This window comes from Ambystoma mexicanum, chromosome 7q, assembly GCF_040938575.1.
Source record: "Ambystoma mexicanum isolate Mex_15411 chromosome 7q, UKY_AmexF1_1, whole genome shotgun sequence".
Lineage (NCBI taxonomy): Eukaryota > Metazoa > Chordata > Amphibia > Caudata > Ambystomatidae > Ambystoma > Ambystoma mexicanum.
Window position 1 is genome coordinate 885948837 of NC_090941.1, and position 22313 is coordinate 885971149.

Below are 22313 nucleotides of genomic sequence, written 5' to 3' on the forward strand. Positions count from 1 at the left end.
CAACAGGGTTTGTATTTATATCCAACACGCCTAGTTGACCTAGAACACGACACCGTTCGAATATTGGTGGATAAAAGCTATCCTCAAAGTAACACTTTGGGTGCCAACACCTTTATTGGAAAGGCGGTTGATGCTCAACATTATTCTATTGATTTAGGTAATGAGATCATTGGACCAAAAACCCAAATTACTGCTTACATATAGACAACGGTATCCGTCCGCAAAACATTTTCACCAGGCAAGGAGGCGAATTTCTTGGTGTACTCTTCCTGCCCTTATGGTGTGGAAGAGGTGTCCTGTGACATAAGGAAGGATGAGGTGGTATTCCGAGTAATCAGTGACTCCCTCCCATCCTTGGAACTTTACATCCTGTCCAACACCATAATGAGAGATCTCACCATCCAACTGGAGGATGTTGCCAAAATTGTCACGCCCATGGTCTTTCCAGTTTTTAAGCAGATAGTCAAAGAACTAATCAATCTCGCTGATGCCTGTGAGACAGAGAAGCGAAAACAGAAGCTGAAACAGGTGTTGTGGATTTTCAGGATATCTTTGCAGTGGATTCATATGATTGTGGACGCACAGAGATACATTCAACCACCATACGCACAGACCCATAGATGCCTCCAGTATTTTTGAAGCAATAGCAGTTACCTCTCGTGTCTATAGAATCACTCACAGAGATTATTCAAAATTTAGAGTGCCTTGGGATAATTCGTCCAATCCACAGTACCTTTAACAACCTTGTACTGGGGATACTCAAACCCAATGGCCAATGGAGACTTTGCACAGACCTAAGGGAGTTAAATAAATGGGTCCACATGTCAAGATGGTCCCTTCCCTACATCGATCAGGGACTGGCCCAGATCCAAGGGTCAAAAGTGTATGCCACCATTGACCTGACCAACGGTTACTGGACAGTACCAGTGATTTGGGGAGACCAGTACAAGCTTGCCTTTATCTTCGGGGGGCAACAATAGATATGGACCCGTGGCCATTTGAATACATAAACTATGGCAATGCATGAACAGGCCGATTCATGGAATTAATGTGCGCTGAAATTTTCAGCGCAAGCGTGTGAAAGCGTGCAAATTGCAGTGCCACTGCGAAAATCGCAGCAAAACCCGCGCACATCGATTCATGGAAGTCTGTGCGCAAGGAAATTCCAGGATGTGCGCCAAAATGCTGCGTGGCGCAGGCTGGCGCTCACGTCTCCAAACAGCGTGCGCTAAGTGCACAGCGAAATCGCACATAGCGCGGCACACACAACAAAAGTAGGAGGAACAGGGGGCGTGACACGCGGAATGGGAAACAACTCGTGAAAATGTGGGCGTCACGGGGGAAGTACAGGAGGCAAGTGCGCGGAACGCTCACATGCACGTTCAAAACACGTATTCCTGGAATCGAACGGGGCTAACGCATGCGCCAAAAAAGACGCGCTAATCCGGAAACACGTACGCCAGCAGGAAGCAGGCGTACGTGGACCCGCACAGCATAAAAGTGTGCAAAAAAACAAACAAGCACAGAGCCAGGATGAATATACCGTTCCTAGCAGCAGTGGTCGTGGGATACCGCAGGAGGAGGAGGAGGATAGTCAGGCCCAGAATTTTTACACACAGAACCAGCCTTTTTTGGATGCCTGATGACCAGATGTATGGGAGGTACAGGTTTCCACCTCACATAATACTCGATCTGGTCAGTGAGTGGGAGGATGACCTCACATCACCCACCCTGTGCTCCCAAGCACTCAGCCCCCTGCAGAAGGTCCTCAATGCACTGCACTTCTTGGCCACTGGATCATTTCAACTGACAACTGCTATGTTGGGGGGGTGTCACAGGCCACGCAGTCACGCTGCCTACACCAGGTCTTGGCCATCATGACTGCACGCCCATCAGTCCGCAGGCATATATACCTGCGCAGAACACCTGCAGAAAGGCAGGCTGTTGGCCAGGATTTTTACGGGCTGGCACACTTCCCCAAAGTGCTAGGTGCCATTGACTGCACCCATGTGACTCTACGTCCCCCCCAGGGCATCAGAGCACATCTACAGAAACCGCAAGCACTGGCATTCCATAAACGTCCAGGTAGTATGTGATGCCAAGGGAATCATCACCTCAGTATATGCCAACTATCCAGGGTCCACCCACCACAGTTTTATTTACAGAATGTCAACCCTAAACCGGGACCTAGAAGCTGGGCTTCATTCAGGGTTGACATTCTGTAAATGGCGATACATGGCTGCTCGGTGAGTATAAATGCCACAGCACATGCATGCATGTCAGATACTGAGCAATGTCACAACCCCACTAATGATACCCATCACCACCTCCCCAGGGGACAGTGCCTACCCTCTGTGCACCCACATGATGACGCCAATTCGGAACCCCACCACGCCACCCGAGGTAAGATACAACACAGCCCACAATGCAACCTGGGGCATAGTGGAGCGCACATTCGGAGTGCTCAGGTCACGCTTTCGCTCCCTTGACCGTTCTGGCGGGCAGCTGTTATACGCTCCCTCAGTAGTGTGCAGGATCATAGTGGCAACATGTGTCCTGCACAACGTTGCAACACGCCGAGGCCTGGCTGTGGACATGGTGGTGCCCCCACATCCCCAACCACAAGCACGGCCACTGCGCATGGGAGGGGAAAGGGCCCGGGGTGAGGCAGCCCGTACACAGCTGGTGGATAATTACTTCACCTAAAATCACATCCCTGTGGAGTGCACACAGCCCTGGCACATACCAGCTGACAATCAATGATGATGACATAAGGGACAGTCAACTGTCACAACCATGCCAGCCTGAGATTGGTCACCTGGAAGTGTTACATTGTGTGCCCTACCTACACAAACACCACCAATGCTGTGTCATCAAAAGACACACTTCTATGCTGCAAAAATCATTACCCCCAACATGACAACAGTGCCATGTCACCCAACCCCTCCCCAGCACCGCCACCCAACACACCATGGCATGTCATGCTATGTGAGAGCAAACAAAGCAATCCCTAAATCATCACACAAGTGTCAAAGTACAGTGTGCTCAATGGAAACTGCCCACACACAATATGCTCCCAATAATGTAGAACTAACAACACACATGACCAAATACTTACCAACAATACAATGCAGCTACACAACCTCAAACATAGCATAAACATGACAGTACTAAGTTAAAGTAGTGGTAGTCTTACAACCTGATCATGCCAGCACATCGGCCACTTCCAACTGTACAGTGCTGCTGCCACAAAAATGTCCAAGTGCATTGCTTACAACATGAACTCCATCTCCAAAGAAGACGGCCTTGTGAAGACATGGGGAATTAACCTGCAAATTAGGTGAAAGATGTGGATGCAAAAGCACATAGCAATACACCATGCAGTGTACAATTCAACAACAATATCCACTAGGAATGTATACACAGTATTGACTACAGACTGCCCACACAGCTCATGGGAGTCCTACGTCACTGTGTAAGTCAATGTCACTTGGGCACACCCTTTGCAAGCCCATGGAAACGGGAAGCAGGAGGGGTGTGTGTCTCATGAACCCAAGCATCTAACCCAACTCAGGACAAGCCTGCATGTGCCCAGCCGGAATACAGTGGATGCCCATGGGAGCCACACAAGGCAACACACTGCAAAAAAACAACAAAAAAAACAAAAATCAAAAATCAAAAATCAAAAATGGCCATGTGGGGGGCAGGAGGGGAGGCCACCCAGGAGGTCCGAGGACAGGGTGCGCACCAACACCCACCTGTGGAAGTTGGGAAAAAAAACACCTCCATGGGCTCATGGCCTGCACGGCTATGCCAATGTGAGAGAACTGCTGCTGTCGCTATCCTCACCCTCTGCTGCTGCCACAGGAGGTGGTGCTGCCACAGGAGGTGGTGGTGCCATGGGAGGCAGCCCACGCAAAGCCCTGGTATGGTCCTCCATGGCAGCAAGCATGCGGGTGGGGAAGGTCTCGTTTTGGAGGATTATAGTGCGGAGATCCCCATGCAGCACCTGATGTGATGCACGGATCTCCTCCCGAGTTTCCTGCATCTCAGCTGAGAGCGAACGTGTGAGCCGCTCCAGCTGCTGTTCTGTCCTCAAGTTAGTGGAAGCCTCAAGGTCAACAAGAGTCTCCCTGAGGTGATGGAGTTCTACCCTCAGGCTTCCCTGTGGCCCTGGGACTCTATTGATATCGATTGGCGTAGAGTCTCCAGTGCCGCCCGTCTGTCCCTGTTGGACGCCAACATGTCCTCCCTGAGTGATTGACAAATGGAGTCTGTTGCCTGCTGTAGTAGCTCCATCTGTCTTTCAGGGGGGACAATGGAAGTGGCCACCATCTCCATTGCTTGAGCCATCATCTCAACTGATACTGCCTGTTGGGTTGCCATACTGTAAATGGATTGTTCCCATGCGGTATTGCCTGGTGGCATACTGCCACCGCGTCGGCGGGCACCACACCTGTTTGGGGCAAGGCGATCTGCGCCTTGCTCTGCCGGCACTGCCTGAGGCTGCAGGACTGCATTCCCCCTCTGATCTGCTGGCCCAGGAACAGCATCAGATGTTGTGGAGTGTGACCCTGCATCCGTAACCACCAAAGGCGGACTTACCAACACTGACATCCCCATAGAGGGTTCTACCCCTGGTACAGGTGGGTTGGACAGAACAGAATCCTGCCAAAAACACTTAACTGCGACGCCACATAGGTCTCATCATCCGAATCAGCACCTGAATAGAGGTCTGGGAATTTGCACCCAGAGGCACCCCTCGATAGAATGTTCTGCAGCAAGATTGGGTTCTCACCCACCACCACACCACGTCCCCCACTGGTGCTCGGTTGTGCCTGAGATTCCTCCTGGGTCTGCACCATCTCCTCAACCTCAACAGCATCAAGTGCGTCATACCCTGCAAAAACATGAAAGACAAAAAATGAAAACAGGCATTAGCACCATAGCACACAAATAGGCCTGACAAGCTACATAACCAGTACATGATTTACACGATTTACACATGTCCCACATGACTATAACCCTCCCATGCATGCACTGTCACTGAGTTTGAAGGGGACCCAAAAGGCAGACACTGATGACACCTACATGAAAGAGCAACACATTTGCTGCATGCTGGGTAGCACTGCCATAACACATTGGGCTGTGAGTGGCATGTCCAACACACATACATGACACATGCCATCACGCAGATGGCATGTACCATAGCCATGGTACATTCCACAAGTACATCCATATGTCAGTGAATGAATACTGTCAGCCATCCATTTGAGATGGACATGATGAGATGAAAAATGCTAGTGTGACAAAATAGGCAAAATAGGCATGTGCCACACACTGCAACACATCCAGTGTACAAAAATACAGTGATTGCAGGCCGATGTACACAACAATGGTTTGCCACTTCAACATGACAGGAAACAACTATCATGTTCCACATTCAAACAGGCCCCATAAATTCCTGTGATCAGGCCAATACTCAATTAGCCTGAATGGTAACATCATTCATCTAACAAGGTAACACATGTGGTCCAATGTGGGGTTCATCAATGACAGAAGCATGTCACAAATGTGACAATAGGGCTGAGGAATGCATAGCCAAAGTGGGAGAATTGAAACAATCAGCCTGAACGAACACTGAACAATACAAACAATGCTGTTGCAAAATGCCACTTCAAGGGCAACTGCCGTAATGTTGAGCCAAATTACTAATGTGGGCAGAAAGGATACGGTCACACCCAAATCCAAGGCGGCTGAATGTTTTGGATGAAGCACATGGGTGACCCATACCACTCAGGCACACACACCCTCACCTGGCACTCAATCAGAACCCGTCACCCAAACAACATACACATGCATTACACATACATGCATGGGCACTCACCGGACAATGCTTCATAATCAGGTAGTCCTCCCTCACCTTGGATCTGTTCCTCTGTGACGAAGGCCCCAGCAACAGACTCATGTTCAGTGAGTTCATTGTCCTCTTGTGGAGACCCACCGCCAGTCACCAGAGTAGCGGCATGATTTGAGGCCAGCTTGTTCTTTGCTCTGCGTTTCAGGTCATTCCACCGCTTGTAGCAATCATCAGCTGAGCGCCTCACAAATCCAAGGGCACTTATGCGGTGCCAGTGTGCCTTACGTTGACCAAGTGTGGTCTTGCACCCTGCAGTCACCACCATTTCGTGGCTATGTGCCGACACATAGCCCACAAGTGCATCAAGTTCCGGATCATTGAAGCAAGGCTTCCTTGAGGTACCGGAGTGTGTAGCCGTATCTGGGGTCTCAGCCTGTCGTGCCAGAGCACCATTCTTCCTCTTCTTTAAAGGTGGAGCAGAGCCAGAGTGGCTTACGCCACTCTGGTCAGTAGGGGCAGAATCAACGGTGGACTGGGTAGTAGGAGTGTGGGAATGCACAATGACCATAGGTATTGATGCAGGCATTGGTTGCAGGGTAATGTTGGCAGGGGGAACGTCAGTTTGATGGACTGGGACTGACACTGTCCTGGCTGGGGGAGTCAGAGCTGGGGCGGATGGAGCTGCAGCTGCCACTGCAGCCTCCCCACCCTGCATACTTGGGGCAGCAGATGACATAGCTGCCCCAGATCCACGTGGATTGGTGACAACAACTTGCACCGCCACACGTGGCCTAGACTTGCTAACCTGGAAGTCAGCCAGGGAGTCATCCTGTGCCAGGTCAGGTGCCACAATGGGCTGGTCCAACAGGGGCTGAGCTTGGATGGTGTCAGCCACATTTCCCTCAACCATGGGGGGGGGCATGGGTGTCCCTGATTGTTCCTCCACACATGGGGGCATAGGGGCAACCTGCAAATCTCGGCCACGTCCCCTACCGCGGCCACCACGCCCACCTTTTGAGGGTCAGCCACCTTTGCCTCCCTTACCGCTTGGTCGCCTCCCAGCCATGGCACTGCTGTTGTTGTGCGTATGGGAGTTGCAGTAAACTATTGTCCTGGGCAATTGGGGGTCAAAGGGTTGGATACCAGATGGAATTCATACCCTTGTGCTCTAACAAGGCTGTCTGTGACCCCTGGGGGAAGATGACGGGTCACACAACCCACAGGCAGCCAAAAATAAACGTGCACGCAACCTCTCCTAGACCACATGCGTGAAAAAATGAACTCGCACTACGCTGTGGCACCCAGAAACACAAAAATAAGCGTACGCATAATACACGCAGCCTACAATGACCTCTGAAGGGGAACGCTACACACAGGGCAAGCACAGTTGCTAAGTACGTGCGGAACCCACCTTCTGCCTGGAAAAAGAACGTGAAAAATACGCACGTGTGCGCGTTGGCAACACCCCCGCCAAAGAAGAATTGTACGCTGTCTGAGGAGACAGGACAAAAGGAGAAGTGAACTCTGTTTGAGGAAACAGGCCCAACAAAAAAATCAGAAAAGAGCTGTCAGAGGTAACAGGGAGTACGAACTAGAAACGATGTGAAGTAATCGCGTGTGAACCGACAAGAAGTACAGATTTCACCCACTCGCTCTCCACGAAAAGCACGTACAAGGAAATGGCGTCCTACATGCAGCTTTTAAACCGGCCCACACGTACACGTCAGAGACGCGTGTACGCGGGCGCATTCATCCAATTACATGAGATGACACTGGGACGTGCAGTTTTTCCATGTGTGCTCTGTCATCACGTGCTATGAGGGAAACGCCCGCCTGTGTAATGTAACTTACGCGCCTACGCACTAAGGGCCTTTGGTCCAATGGAATTGCGTGCATGTGCTGACGCGCTTACGTACTAAGCCCCTTTCCTCAAATTACATGCTGACGTGCAAGATTTTCATGTGCCAAATCACTCCGTATCAAGCTGGCCACGCGAAAACACATGGAAGACCACGCTCCTGCCCTGAAGGCCATTTTCCTGCCCCCAGAGCCCCGAGCACGCTCCCACCTGCCATCTGCTGCTACCTGACTGCCTGCTGCCCACATGCCCTGCTATTTGGTGCCTGCACATCAGCCATCTGCAGGGGTCCATTTGCTGTGTCCACCCCTGCTGGAACAGAAGACTCCCGACTGGGATACCATCGCTCCACAGCCCAGCCCTAGGACCTAGTTTCCCACCCACGCTTGCCTCGGGGGTCGCCATGTCGGGCAAACACCATCTGAGACCACTGGCGACCCCCAGCCAGAGGGCCAGAGGGCCACCAGCTTCAGTCAGAAGGACGTTGGTGTCCTGGTGGAGCATGTCCTGGGGCATTATGATGCCCACTTCGGAACATCACGTGCCAACAAGGTAGGACGGGATAGGATCTGGGACGACTTTGTGGTTGCCATCAACACGGAGGGGGTGGCATCCCGCAACATCAAGCAAGTCAAGAAGCGCTGGGAGGACTTGAGGTCCAGGACCTTCAACAAGGCCCGGCGCCTCGTGGAGGGGGGCCGGGGCAGCATGAGTACCATCCAGATGAGGGTCCTGGAACGCATAGGCCCAGCGCTCCACGCCAAGATCCTTTGGAGGCAGACCCGTCCGGAGTTGAGCGGTAAGTGGCCAAGCATTGCTGTGTGAGACAGGGCATGTTGCAGGGTGCTGGTTGTCTGATACTTGCCTGTATGTGTGACATAGGCCATGTACGTATGTGTGTGTGCAGGGACATCATGGTCATGCATGTGAGACCAGTAATGTGTGAACCACATGGTTGGTGCATGTGTTACAATGCAACATGCGGAGCAGCACGCGGAATGCACACATTAATGCATACCTGTCTCTGTTATTGGACATGGATGGGGTGTGAGAGATGGGTGCTGCTGTCATGGACATGTATGGTGTCCATGTCTGTGTGTCTGACTTGCGTGTCTGTGACTTGTAAATGCCATGGATGCATGACACATGTCTGTGACAATGTTCAGATTCACTGATGCAGCCTACTCATCCTTGTATCCACTGTGTCTAGGGTGTACGAGGCCAGATGGATGAAACTACGGTGAAGTCTGTGCATGTGATAGGCATGACCCATGATGCATGTGAGTTTCAAACCAGCATTTTATGTTTCAAGAGTCCCTTGGACATGTATGCTAATGTTCATAGCATGCGCCATGCCTGTTACTGCATGTGCTTTGTCTGCACTGACCCAGGTGTTGTGGAGGGACATGATGGAAGTGATGTTTGACAGTGCCACTCATCTGCTATTGCTTCCTGTCTAGGGGACCATTGTACAGTACCTTGATGCTTGTGTTCTATGTCTCCCTCTACACAGCGGCAAGTGATGAAGAGGGCGGAGATGGCGCTGTGGAGCAAAGCGGCGGGGATGCCCCCGCCGGCCGGTGACACAAGGCCCAGTCACCCTCCCAGAATTTACCATTGTCCGGGAGTGAGGGGACTGGTGCTGCGTCTGCCACTACGGCTGCAGCGGAAGGGGTGGGTGAGCCCCCACAAGGGCTTGCAACGGCGGAAGATGGTGTGGAGCCATCCAGGTTGGTGGTTTCCACAGAGGAGGAGGAGGCCGCTACTGAGCCGCACATGGGGCCTGGTGGGGGTGGTACCACTGGTGCAAGTGGTGCAGTCCAGGGCCAGGTGCAGGAGGCAGCAGAGTTCACCGCGGAGGGGCCTGTGCATGTCGCTGTCCCTGACCCTGTGACTGCACCACCCTGCACCAGCAGGGATGCCCCATCCCAGGTCCATCCGCAGGTAGGGGGGATGTCCATGTCATCTGACACTCCTCTACCTGTGGACGAGGGGACCCCTGGCCGTATGGAGAACGTCCTGATTGTTGTCACGTTGCGCACCCGTGACATTCGTGATGATGTGCATGCTTCCTGGGGGGGCACGCACGTCATCATGAAGAGCAGCGTGCCAACGTGGCCCAGTTGGAAGTGTCCATGGGCAGGGGTTTTGTACATGTGTCGGCCACTCTGGCGGCCCTCTCCTCCTCTGTGGAGACTATGCGCCAGTCATTCTCCATGCCGTCTTCCGGCCCAGATGCCACCAGGGCCCCCTGTGGACCTGCCCTGACCAACGCAGCCAGCTCGGTGGGGATCCCATCCCTGCCACAGTCAGGAGTTGGAGGTCCAGCAGGGGTGGACACCACAGCAACTGGACCCCAGCAGATGCAGGATGTGACGGCATCATCGAGCAGGGCACGTGCACGACGGCGTTGGTGGATTCCATCAGCCTGGATGCCATCGTGCTGGCAGAGGCAGTTGCGTCGGAGGCAGCGGCAGGCTCAACGTGGGAGGCATCATGGCTCGGTGCCATCTACATCAGACGGGCAGGCATCGGCCGGAGGGCAGGAGGACCCTGGAATGGGAGTGTCTTCCGTGTGGCAGCGGTTGGGCCAGCAGATAGGTGCAGAGCAGCGGCGGGCGGAGGAGGCACGGCTCACAATGGTCAGGGCGGAGAACTCCATGCGCAGGGTGCTGAGGCAGGCTGAGTGCCTCGAGGGAATTCGCAGGGAGTTGGAGGTGGACATGGCGTTATCCCTGCGAGATCTCGGGGACAGAGGACAAGCCCACCTCCAAGACATTGAACAGGAGTTCGATGATGCCCTGGCCCATGAAATCAACAAGTGAGCCGTTGGACTTGCCGGCCGCCATTGTATATAGTTCATTAGTGTTAAGTTTAATTTCTTTTTTCTTTCATTTGGGGTGCATGGACTATGACCCACATTTTTGTATATAGTTAGTAATTAGGTAGGTTTCATTGTAGGTTTCATTTATGTCGTTGGGCTCATGGACCCTGGATTTGCTATTTGTACATAGTTTTACAGTGGATTTTTCTCCTTCATCTTTATTTTTCTCCACCATGGAGCAATGTATATTACGCTTTTCTTTCCCTTTGGATTTGCTTTGTTGGACGGTGACTTTGGACACATTTTCATTTGGATTAATGAAAAATGGATTCTCATTTTATTTATTTATCATTTTTTGGGACATGCTGCATTTTTATTATTATTGGCATTATTGTGTGTTTTTATTTCATTCCCTTCATTTTGACTTGAATACATTTTTGTTTCTTACTTCAATATGTGGTCTTCTCTCATTGGTTTCATGCATGTCACAATGTGGGTTTTCTCAGTCATGTGTTGCCATTGTGTGGGTCTGGCAGACTTGTACTCATGCGCATACTGCTTATTTGTGATCTATCATGTAATGGTGATTTCAATTTGGAGTGGATGTAAAGCTTGGTTGGGTGTTTGGACTGGGGTGGCGTGGGATTTGTGTGGCCATAAGAGCCAGGGATCTGGATTGTGATGACGTGTTGGCTGGGGGACATGTGTCGGGGCCTGCTGGCAGGTGCCTGTCAATGATGGGGGGTGGGGGTGCTGGGGGACATGAGTGGGACATGAGTGGGGGCTTGCTGGCAGGTGCCCCTAACTGCTGGGGGGTGGAGGTGCAGGGGGTCATGAGTGGGACATGAGTGGGGGCCTGCTGGCAGGTGCCCTGCACTGCTGGGGGGTGGGGGTGCAGGGGGTCATGAGTGGGGGCCTGCTGGCAGGTGCCCCTGACTGCTGGGGGGTGGGGGTGCAGGGGGTCATGAGTGGGACATGAGTGGGGGCCTGCTGGCAGGTGCCCCTGACTGCTGGGGGGTGGGGGTGTAGGGGGTCATGAGTGGGACATGAGTGAGGGCCTTCTGGCAGGTGCCCTGCACTGCTGGGGGGTGGGGGTGCGGGGGGTTCATGAGTGGGGGCCTGCTGGCAGGTGCCCCTGACTGCTGGGGGGTGGAGGTGTAGGTGGTCATGAGTGGGACATGTGTCGGGGCCTGCTGGCAGGTGCCTGTCAATGATGGGGTGGTGGGGGTTCTGGGGGACATGAGTGGGACATGTGTCGGGGCCTGCTGGCAAGTGCCTGTCAATGATGGGGGGGTGGGGGTGCTGGGGACATGAGTGGGACATGAGTCAGGTCCTGCTGGCAGGTGCCCCTGTCTGCTGGGGTTTGGGGGTACAGGGGGTCATGCGCTGTTGATCAGTAGTGCAAGGAGACATGTGGCTTGGCTGGGGGGCATGCCCATGGTGGATGGGCTGCCTGCGGGACATGACCAAGGGTGCAGGGTAGTCCCCTGTGGTGTGGGCTGCCTGCAGGGTCTGTGGAGGGTGTAGAGGGAACACCTGGGAGGGCCCACACTGCCAAATCACGTGTAGGACTCCCCTGCACCCCTGAAATACACGTACCCTGCTGAAATTGCGTGTAAAACTTCCCAGGCACCCCTGAAATACACGTAACCTGCTGAAATCACGTGTAAAACTTCCCGCGCACCCCTGAAATACACAAACCCTGCTGAAATCACATGTAAAACTTCCCGCGCACCCCTGAGCGACACGTACCCTGCTGAAATCGCGTGTAAAACTTCCTGCGCACCCCTGAAATACATGTACCCTGCTGAAATCGCATGTAAAACTTCCAGGCGCACCCCTGAAATACATGTACCCCGCTCGCACAGGGCCAATATTCCTGGGGTGCGCGAAAGTCTCACACGCCATTTCAGCAGGGCACGTGTATTATGGAGTTCGCAGGAAGTCTCACACGCAAAAGGGCCCTGTGCGAGCAGGGAACATGTATTACGGGGTGCGCAGGAAGTTTTACATGCAATTTCAGCAGGGTATGTGTATTTCAGGGGTGCGCGGGAAGTTTTACACGCGATTGGGCCTGGGCGAGCGGGCTACCACTCACCGTCTGCCTTGCGTGTAGAAGAACGCGTAGCCAACACCCACCCGCTGTGAAGTAATAGTGTGTGAACCCCAACGCCTGGAAAACACACGCACCGCACCCCATGAAAAGCATGTACAGAGCAATGGAAATCCACGTGGGATCTTCAAGCCCGGCCAGGGCAACGCCTGTGCGCGATACGTCACAGACGCGCTTACGCGCCAAGGTGCTTTGGTCCAATGGAATCGCGTGCGTGTGCTGACGCGCTCACGCGCTTTGGGCCTTTCCTTGAATTACACGCTGAAGTGCAATTTTGTCACGTGCCAAATCACTCCGTATCAAGCTGGCCACGCGAAAACACACGGAAGACCACTCTCCTGCCCTGAAGGCCATTTTCCTACCCCCAATATCCCCGAGCACGCTCCCACCTGCCATCTGCTGCTGCCTGCCTGCCTGCTGCCCACGTGCCCTGCTATTTGCTACCTGCACATCAGCCAGGGGTGCAGTTGCTGTGACCACCCCTGCTGGAACTGAAGACACCCGACTGGGATACCATCGCTCGACAGCCCAGCCCCAGGACCCAGTTGCCCACCCACACCTGCCTCTGGGGTTGCCATGTCGGGCACACCACCATCTGAGACCACTGGCAACCCCCAGCCAGAGAGGCAGAGGGCCACCAGCTTCACTGCCACCGAAGTTGGTGTCCTGGTGGAGCAAGTCCTGGGGCAGTATGATGCCCTCTTCGGAAGTTCGCGCGCCGTCAAGGAAGGACGGACCAGGATCTGGACGGACATCGTGACTGCCATCAACACGGAGGGGGTGGCAGTCTGCAAATTCAAACATGTCAAGAAGCGTTGGGAGGACTTCAGGTCCAGGACCCTCAACAAGGCCCGGCGCCTCTTGAAGGCAGCGGATGCTAAGGGGCACCGGGGCCACCTGTCGCAACATCAAATGAGGGTCCTGGAACGCATATCCCCAGCGCTCCACGTCCAGGTCCTTGAAAGGCAGACCCGTCTGGAGTCGAGCAGTAAGTGTACATGCATACTGATTGTAAGCTGTGCGTGTGGTGGTGTGCCAGTAGTGTGCAGGTTGCACACGTGGTTTTGTAGGGCCATGTATGGATGTGTATGTACAGGGCCGTGAGGCTAACACATGCAAGTCCTCTCATGTGTGAGACACATTGATGGTGCATGTGTGTGTAAGCTTGCATGCCAAATGCAGATGTGTGAGCACACATGTTTGAATGACTGTGTATGTAAGTTGGCATGGTTGTGGTGTCACACATGGATGTCGGATCCAGCTGCATGTATCTGCACCGTGTACATGTGCATGTGTGTGTATTTCACAAGGGTGCAACAGTGATGCAACATGGATGCTTGGGACACTGATATGTAGAAGACTGATTGCCAGATTTGACATGGATGCCGATCTCATCACTGTGACAGTTGGTGGAGGTGTACACATGCATGTAAGTGTGGTGGCGTGTGTGCATGTCTAGTGCACTCCCTGTGTTTCATGTGATGTCTGGCTCACCTTTGGCTGCTCATGCTGTTGTATGTGTATGGATGGTGCTGGCTGTTGCCATATGGCTGTTGAATTGCTCATGTGTGAGTTGACATGCCATGTGTATTGGGGATTTTGATGCCATGTCTGAAGTTTGACACTGCCACTCATCTGCACTGGCATGTGTGTATGAGTCCATTGTACAGTATCCTGATGCCTGTCTCCTATCTCTCCCTGTCTGCAGCGTCAACTGATGAAGAGGGCGGAGAGGGTGCTGTGGAGCACAGCGGAGTGGATCACACCACCAGCCGGAGACACAAGGCCCGGCTCCCCTCCCAGGTTGTGATCTCGTCAGGGAGTGAGGAGTCCGGTGCCGCGTCGCAGGCCGCAGCTGCCGAGGGTAGGTCCAAGAGGCGGAGGTCAGAGTTGGACTCCTCGGCAGCAGAAGGGGCAGCTGAGACCCCACAGGGTCTGACGAAGGAAGATGGCACGGAGTCATCCAGGTTGGTGGGGGGTTTGGTGGAGGAGGAGGCCGCGCAAGGTACAGAGACGGGGTCTGGAGGTGGGGATTCCACTGGTGCCAGTGGTGCAGTGCAGGGGCAGGGATAGGAGGCAGCACAGGCCGCCACGGAGGTGCCTGTGTGTAATCCTGTCCCCAATCCTGTGACTGCATCATCCCGCACCAGCAGGGATGCCTACGTCCAGACCCGTTTTCAGGGAGGGGATCCGCTTACAACAACTGGCCTTCCTCTCCCTGCGGACGTGGTTATCCGGGACCGGGTTGAGCCTGTCCTGAGTGGGGTGGCGTTGTGTCAACGGGACATGCGAGGTGACCTGCAGTCTTTTCATGGGGAGACTGCACGTCATCTCGAATGGCTCTTTGACGTCAGCCTACTGGGACAGGTCACCCAGGCCGGATTCCTCCGTTTGCTGAACCTTTCTTCGACCCCCTCCTCACCTGAACCCCCTATGCGCCAGTCGTCCTCCGTGCCATCTTCCCACCCATGTATCACCTGGGTACCCTGTGGAGCTGCCTCTGACTGTGCGGCCAGGCTGGTGGAGGACACGTCCCTGCCACAGTCGGGAGTCGGACGTCCAGCAGGGGTGGCCACCTCAACAACTGCACCCCAGCCGGAGGAGGATGTGCAGGCAGCAGGTGCCAGGGCACGGGCACAGGCACAGCAGCAGCAGCAACAAGGTGGTAGTCATGATGGCTTGGGGCCTTCGACATCGAGGGGCAGGCATCGGCCGGAGGGCAGGAGGACCCAGGACGGGAAGTGTCTTCCGTGTGGCAGCGGTTAGGCCATGCTATAGATGCGGAGCGGCAGCGGGCGGAAGAGGCACGGCTCACGATGGTCAGGGCGGAGAACTTCATGCAAAGGGCTCTGAGGCGGGCGAGTGCCTCGAGGAAATTCGCAGGGACCTGGAGGTCCGGATGTCATCGTCCCTGCGAACCCTCGGGGCCTTGGAAGAGGACCGCCACCGGGACATCGAGCAGGAGTTCGATGATGCCCTGGCCCGGGAAATCAGGAAGTGAGCCGTCGGACTAGCCCGCTGCCATTGTATATAGTTAATTAGTGTTAGGTTTCCTTTTGGTTTTCATTTCATTTGGGGCGCTTGGAAAATGCCCCACCTTTTTGTATATAGTTGTTCATTAGGTAGGGTTTTTGTAGGTTTCCTTTCAATGGTTGGGCTCATGGACCCTGGATTTGTACTTTGTATATAGTTCTACACTGGATTTCACTTCATTTAAGTTTCTTTTTTTACCATGGATCAATGGATGTGTCTTATTTTTACACTTTGGATTTGGTTGGACGGACAGACTCTTTGGACCCATTTGCTTTTGGATTGATTTGGATTCTGCTTTCACACATTTTTTTTAATATTTTGGACATGCAGCTTTTTCTTCATTATTTCCATTATTGTGTGAATTTTTTTTATTCATTTGGTTTATTATTGAATACACATTTATTATATACTTTACTGATGTGGTCTTATATCATTTGTTTTGTGCATGTCACAATGTTGATCTTTTCACAGTCATGTGTCACCATTGCGTGGGTCTGAGGGACATTGATTCATGGCCATGCTGGTTATGTATTTTCTATCATGACTTTGGGAATTCAATGTGGGGTGTTTGGACTGGGGTGGGATTTGGGTGGCCATGAGGGGCATGGGTCTGGAGTGTGATGAAATGTCGGGGGGGACATGTGTGGGGGCCTGCTGGCAGGTGCCCCTGACTGCTGGGGGGTGGGAGTGCAGGGGGACATGAGTGGGGGCCTGCTGGCAGGTGACCCTGACTGCTGGGGGGTGGGGGTGCAGGGGGACATGTGTGGGACATGAGTTGGGGCCTGCTGGCAAGTGCCCCTGACTGCTGGGGGTGGGGTGCAGGGGGACATGTGTGGGGGCCTGCTGGCAGGTGCCCCTGACTGCTGTGGGGTGGGGGTGCAGGGGGACATGTGTGGGGGCCTGCTGGCAGGTGCCCCTGACTGCTGGGGGGTGGGGGTGCAGGGGGACATGTGTGGAGGCCTGCTGGCAGGTGCCCCTGACTGCTGGGGGATGGCGGTGCAGGGGGACATGTGTGGGGACCTGCTGGCAGGTGCCCCTGACTGCTGGGGGGTGGAGGCGCAGGGGGACATGTGTGGGACATGAGTGGGGCCTGCTGGCAGGTGCCCCTGACTGCTGGGGAGTGGGGGTGCAGGGGTACATGTGTGGGGGCCTGCTGGCAGGTGCCCCTGACTGCTGGGGGGTGGGGTTGCAGGGGGACATGTGTGGGGGCCTGCCGGCAGGTGCCCCTGACTGCTGGGGAGTGGGGGTGCAGGGGGACATGTGTGGGACATGAGTGGGGGCCTGCTGGCAGGTGCCCCTGACTGCTGGGGGGGTGGGGGTGCAGGGGGACATGTGTGGGGGCCTGCTGGTAGGTGCCCCTGACTGCTTTGGGGTGGGGGTGGAAGCTGACATGTGGCTTGGCTGGGGGGCATGCCCATGGTGGATGGGCTGCCTGCGGGACATGACCAGGGGTGGGGGGTAGTCCCCTGTGGTGTGGGCTGCCTGCAGGTGCCGTGGGGGGGTATAGAGGGAACACCTGGGAGGACCCACACTGCCAATTCACGTGTAGGACTCACCGCGCACCCCTGAAATTCACTTACCCCGCTCTGACAGCAAAATCGCGTGTGAAACTTCCCACGAATCCCAGAAATATACGTACCCTGCTGAAATCGCGTGTGAAACTTCCCGCAAACCCCAGTTATACACGTACCCCACTCGCACAGGCCCTTTCACGTGTGAAACTTCACGCGAAACCCTGTGATAGACGTACCCTGCTGAAATCGCGATTGTGAACCTTCCCGCGAACCCCAGTTATACACGTACCCCACTCGCACAGGCCCTTTTGCGTGTGAAACTTCCCGCGAAACCACGTAATACACATACCCTGCTGAAATTGCATGTGAAACTTCCTGCGAACCCCAGTTATGCACGTACCCCACTCGCACAGGCCCTTTCGCGTGTGAAACTTCCTGCGAACCCCAGTTATACACGTACCCCACTCGCACAGGCCCTTTCGCGTGTGAAACTTCCCGCGAACCCCCGTAATACACGTACCCTGCTGAAATCCTGTGTGAAACTTCCCGCAAACCCCAGTTATATACGTACCCCACTCGCACAGGCCCTTTTCGCGTGTGAAACTTCCCGCGAACCCTCGTAATACACGTACCCTGCTGAAATCGCGATTGTGAACCTTCCCGCGAACCCCAGTTATACACGTACCCCACTCGCACAGGCCCTTTTGCGTGTGAAACTTCCCGCAAAACCACGTAATACACATACCCTGCTGAAATCGCATGTGAAACTTCCTGCGAACTCCAGTTATGCACGTACCCCACTCGCACAGGCCCTTTCGCGTGTGAAACTTCCCGCGAACCCCAGTTATACACGTACCCCACTCGCACAGGCCCTTTCGCGTGTGAAACTTCACGCGAACCCCAGTAATACACGTTCCCCGCTTGGCGTTTGCTGTTTGGCAGCCCTATAAACTGGTCCAGGGTTAGCGCAGCACTTTGCGCTGGATTGGGGATTTTGATGGCTTTTCCCTGCACTAGGGGCGTTCTTGGGGGCGTAACTGGCGCTGCTGCAGGGTCACTGCGCCAATCTGCGCCATGGCTGGTTTTGGAGGTGAAAATCCATGAATACGCTGTGCGCGGAAATCGATTTTAGCGCACGCGGCTGGCGCAGACATTCGCACGCACACACTGTGCGCCAGCCGCATGTGCCACTTTTGTGCGAAATTCTAGGAATTACCCTGTTCATTTCTTCCTACATGAGGCCATGCCTGATTTAGGCAAAAGGAGAAACCTGGCCTATGTAAATTATTTCTTAATCAAGTGCTCAACTGTGGAAGGCTCAATGGTGTAAGACAATCTCTTATGGCATGAATTCAACCCTGAGGGTTTCAGTCCTCATGCGAAAAATGTGGAAGCATTATTGAAATCGAAATATCATACTACTCTGCGTGAACTAAGAAGCATTCTTGGACTCACTAATTATAGTAGAAAATTCTTTGAAGACTACGCAGAGGTCACACAACCCTTGCTCCATTCATAAGAGGCCAGGGTCAAGTGGGTGTGGGGTGCAGAACAATCCAAGGCAGTAAAACAACTAAAGAGAAGCCTTTCGCAAGTCCCTTGTTTGGCTTACCCCATAAAGAACAAGAAGTTCTTCTTGGAGACGGAGTTCTCAGATACTTGCTTAACCGCAGTATTATACCAAAAGCATGATGAGACCAACAAAGTAATCCCATACACGAGCAAGACTATGTCCTCTGAGGAGGAAAAATTCAACAATTGTGAAAAGGCACTCCTGGCAACGGGGTGGGTGTTGAATAATAACTGCCCATTAATGCAGGGGGAGCACATCATTGTTGATATTCCTCAATAACTCTTGCAATATCTCAAAAGTAACCGAATCCGAACAGGTAGCATGAGTAATTCCAGAATTACTTCCTGGATTCTGTCCATGCAAGACTTTCCTGTGGAGGTCAGATATGGCCAAAACAAGAAGAGCCCTCTAGCGCAAGTTGCATGACTGTGCCCTGTTGGGTGTCCTGACCCACGTTTGAGCTATCATGCTGCAACATTTGGTGCTGTGGACTTAGAAAATCCAAGATGGCCAAAAAGCCCACATGTGCGGCCGAATCCAGGGGAACCACGCAGTTTGCGCACACCAAAATGGTTGCCTAACTTGCCACCCACCAGTGCGAGCAGGATGGGCCGGGGTGCCATGAGTGAAATGTGTGCCAAAGGAAAAACCGCACTTTAAAATCACCTTTTGTTTCCCTGAATGCCAGCTCAAAATGCCTATTTCAAGCATTGCAACATATCCAGAAATCTCACTGAACACCAGCAGACATCTGGCAGAATGAAGTATGTGTGCATACAAAATCTGGGAAGTTGAAGAGCCCCAAAACAATGTTCATAACAAGACTGGCTGAGCTCTGCAGGTCTGCAGCAGCCTAACTGAAACTGGATTTAAAACTACCAAAAATCAAAAATGTGTAAATAAACTGAGGGACAGACTTGTGAATGCCACATAGTTTGTCACTGTTAAAATGTCATAGTTTTGAACTTAGAATCAGCATTCTAGCTGCATGTGTAAAAATTGTTAGTTTTATTTGAATGCAGAAAACTGGGTAACTAAAAGTGACATTAGCTGGGGCCTGGTTTAAGGAACTGGATTCTGCCTGACAACTTCCCCCCAATTGGAGTGAAACTGGATCCACATCAGTTCTCAGGCCTGGCTGCATTCTGAGGGGAGGTTACCCCTCTCTGATTGAATTACCAAGGGACTGCTATAGACTAAACAAAGGACCCAGGCAGAGGGTTTATTGGGCGAGGTCATAAATGGCTTCCTCTTGAACAATGGGCCTTCCAGGGCCCAGGCAGATGGTTTATTGGGGGGGCCGTAAAATAGCTTCCTCTTGGCAGAAGCTGGGAGGGGCAGGGTCTCTGAGCTTGGCAGAAACTGGATAAACTGGTTTCTACACCATGTGACCTGGGAAGACACACCCCTGTTGGCCAGAATATGATTTTAAGAAAGATGTATAACTCATGGTGCAGACTTGTCAAAATTATTTAAATGATACCATCATTCTTGTGATTTTTCTGTGCACGTTTTAAGATGCGTTGGGAATTTGTGTGATGTTCTGGGGCAAAACCCTGCTATTTATTGACACCACATACTTTGGCCCTCATTACGACCCTGGCGGAATACGAAAAACGATGGCGGAAATGTAATACCGCCATCGAATACCGCCCGTTGCGATCATGACCCGTCACCGTAAAGTACGATGCCATTAGCGACACCGTAGCGAACGCCAACGCTAACTGCACCAAGTACACGCCCGCCCTGTAAAACCGCAATATCCGCCATGGCGCAACGGTACGCGTATGCTGACCCCAGCGGACATTCACCTAACGCCATCAAGCATGGCGGAAAGTACCATTCCGCCATGGCGAGAACTACGGCATCGCGAACCAACCGTAATGGCCCTACTGAGTGCCTGTACTCCACTCCCTGGCCACATTGCACAACTCCTCGTAGGCGCAATGCAGTCACACCATGCAACCAGCGAAATGTACAAGTCACCCATGCATGCCAACGAACAAATGCATGCAGGGGCCCCAAGTGCCCTGTGAGTGGCCATCCACAATTGGCAACACACCATTGCCGTACTGATGCAGCACAGGCATCTGAAGGTGCAAGTACACCAAAACGAACAGAAAATTCCATGACACAAAACAACAACAGTCCCCCATCGCTTGCCACCAGTGCAAATCAACATCCAAAGCAGTAACCTGAGGGAGACTGCACCAGCCCTGTACACATGCCAGTAGTCAAACCAACCATCAGCATAAGGACGTACCACACAACTGTACCCAGAAGCCGGAATCCAATGCAGAACACCTCACAATACATCGTGCCACGAATCGGAATATGCCACATTACTAGCAAAGAATAACGCTACACGGTAAATATCTGAATATAAATTTAATGCACATCAAAATCACCAAGCCCATACAGCCATTAGAACATAAAATCACAAATGATCAGCATTACTGTGGGCTGCATCCGCAATAAATGACCAGCTTCCCCATGTGTGACGCCCTGTACCTTCATGGCACACAGGGGCTACATCAACGTCCAAAAAGGCAACATGGAAGCGCCTATGACCGCAGGGCCGTCCCATGAAGTAGGCACTAGTCCAGCTGGAAGCTAGGTATGCTGCACCTAGCCACTAGTACTGCGTAAGGGCATGTGGGCCATTGGCGATCGTCCCATAAGATCGTAATGGTGCTCCACTGATTAACTCGAAGCTGCAGGTGTCGACTGTAGAAGCCATCTGCAGGAGTGGCGTACAGATGGCAGCGGCAGAAGGGGAGGAGATACCTGTCACCCAAATGAAAAAAATGATAGTATGGGCATCCGAACTCCATATGCATTACTCACTTCATTCAACACACCAAACCTACAACCATATGCATGCCAGCCCACTCATAAGGACCAATTGCACCCAAAAATCACTTGCGAATCATTACGACACAAATCGAGGTGAATACACTATTTCAAACGAGTGTCTGTGTGCATGCGCCTGTCAGAACAGGATCCATCAGATGGGATCATCAACGTGCATAGACACAAGTGATTGAAGGCGCGTCGAGACAGGGAGGGTTCAACAAGAGCAGACAGACGATGGTCCCACTATGGCAGGCTTGCATCACATAGCGCAGGGGAAGGGGACAGATTCCAAATAGGCATGTACATGGCAGACTCCCAATTAAATCATCTTTCCATGCATCCATTCATCATTCCCTCATCCCGTAATGAAAACGCCTGAATATTCACTCACATAACATTCGAACTTTCCATAGAGTCTGTGCGTAATGCAGCCTTCAAAATCCACTGTGCTCCTGCCCGGATTCCTTGTGTAGTGAAGTCACATGTATTTGGGAACGTCCTGCCTTATCGTCCACTACACCATGGCGCATCCCATTCAGACCATATCAATCATTGCATTCCCGTCATGGGCCCTGTCCCAAGGACATTCAACAATAGAACGTTACATTTCCAGTCAGACCTGTGGGCGTCTCCACGCCGCTAGTTGAAAACCGAAAGCGCTGTCCTTCGAAATTCCTCATTT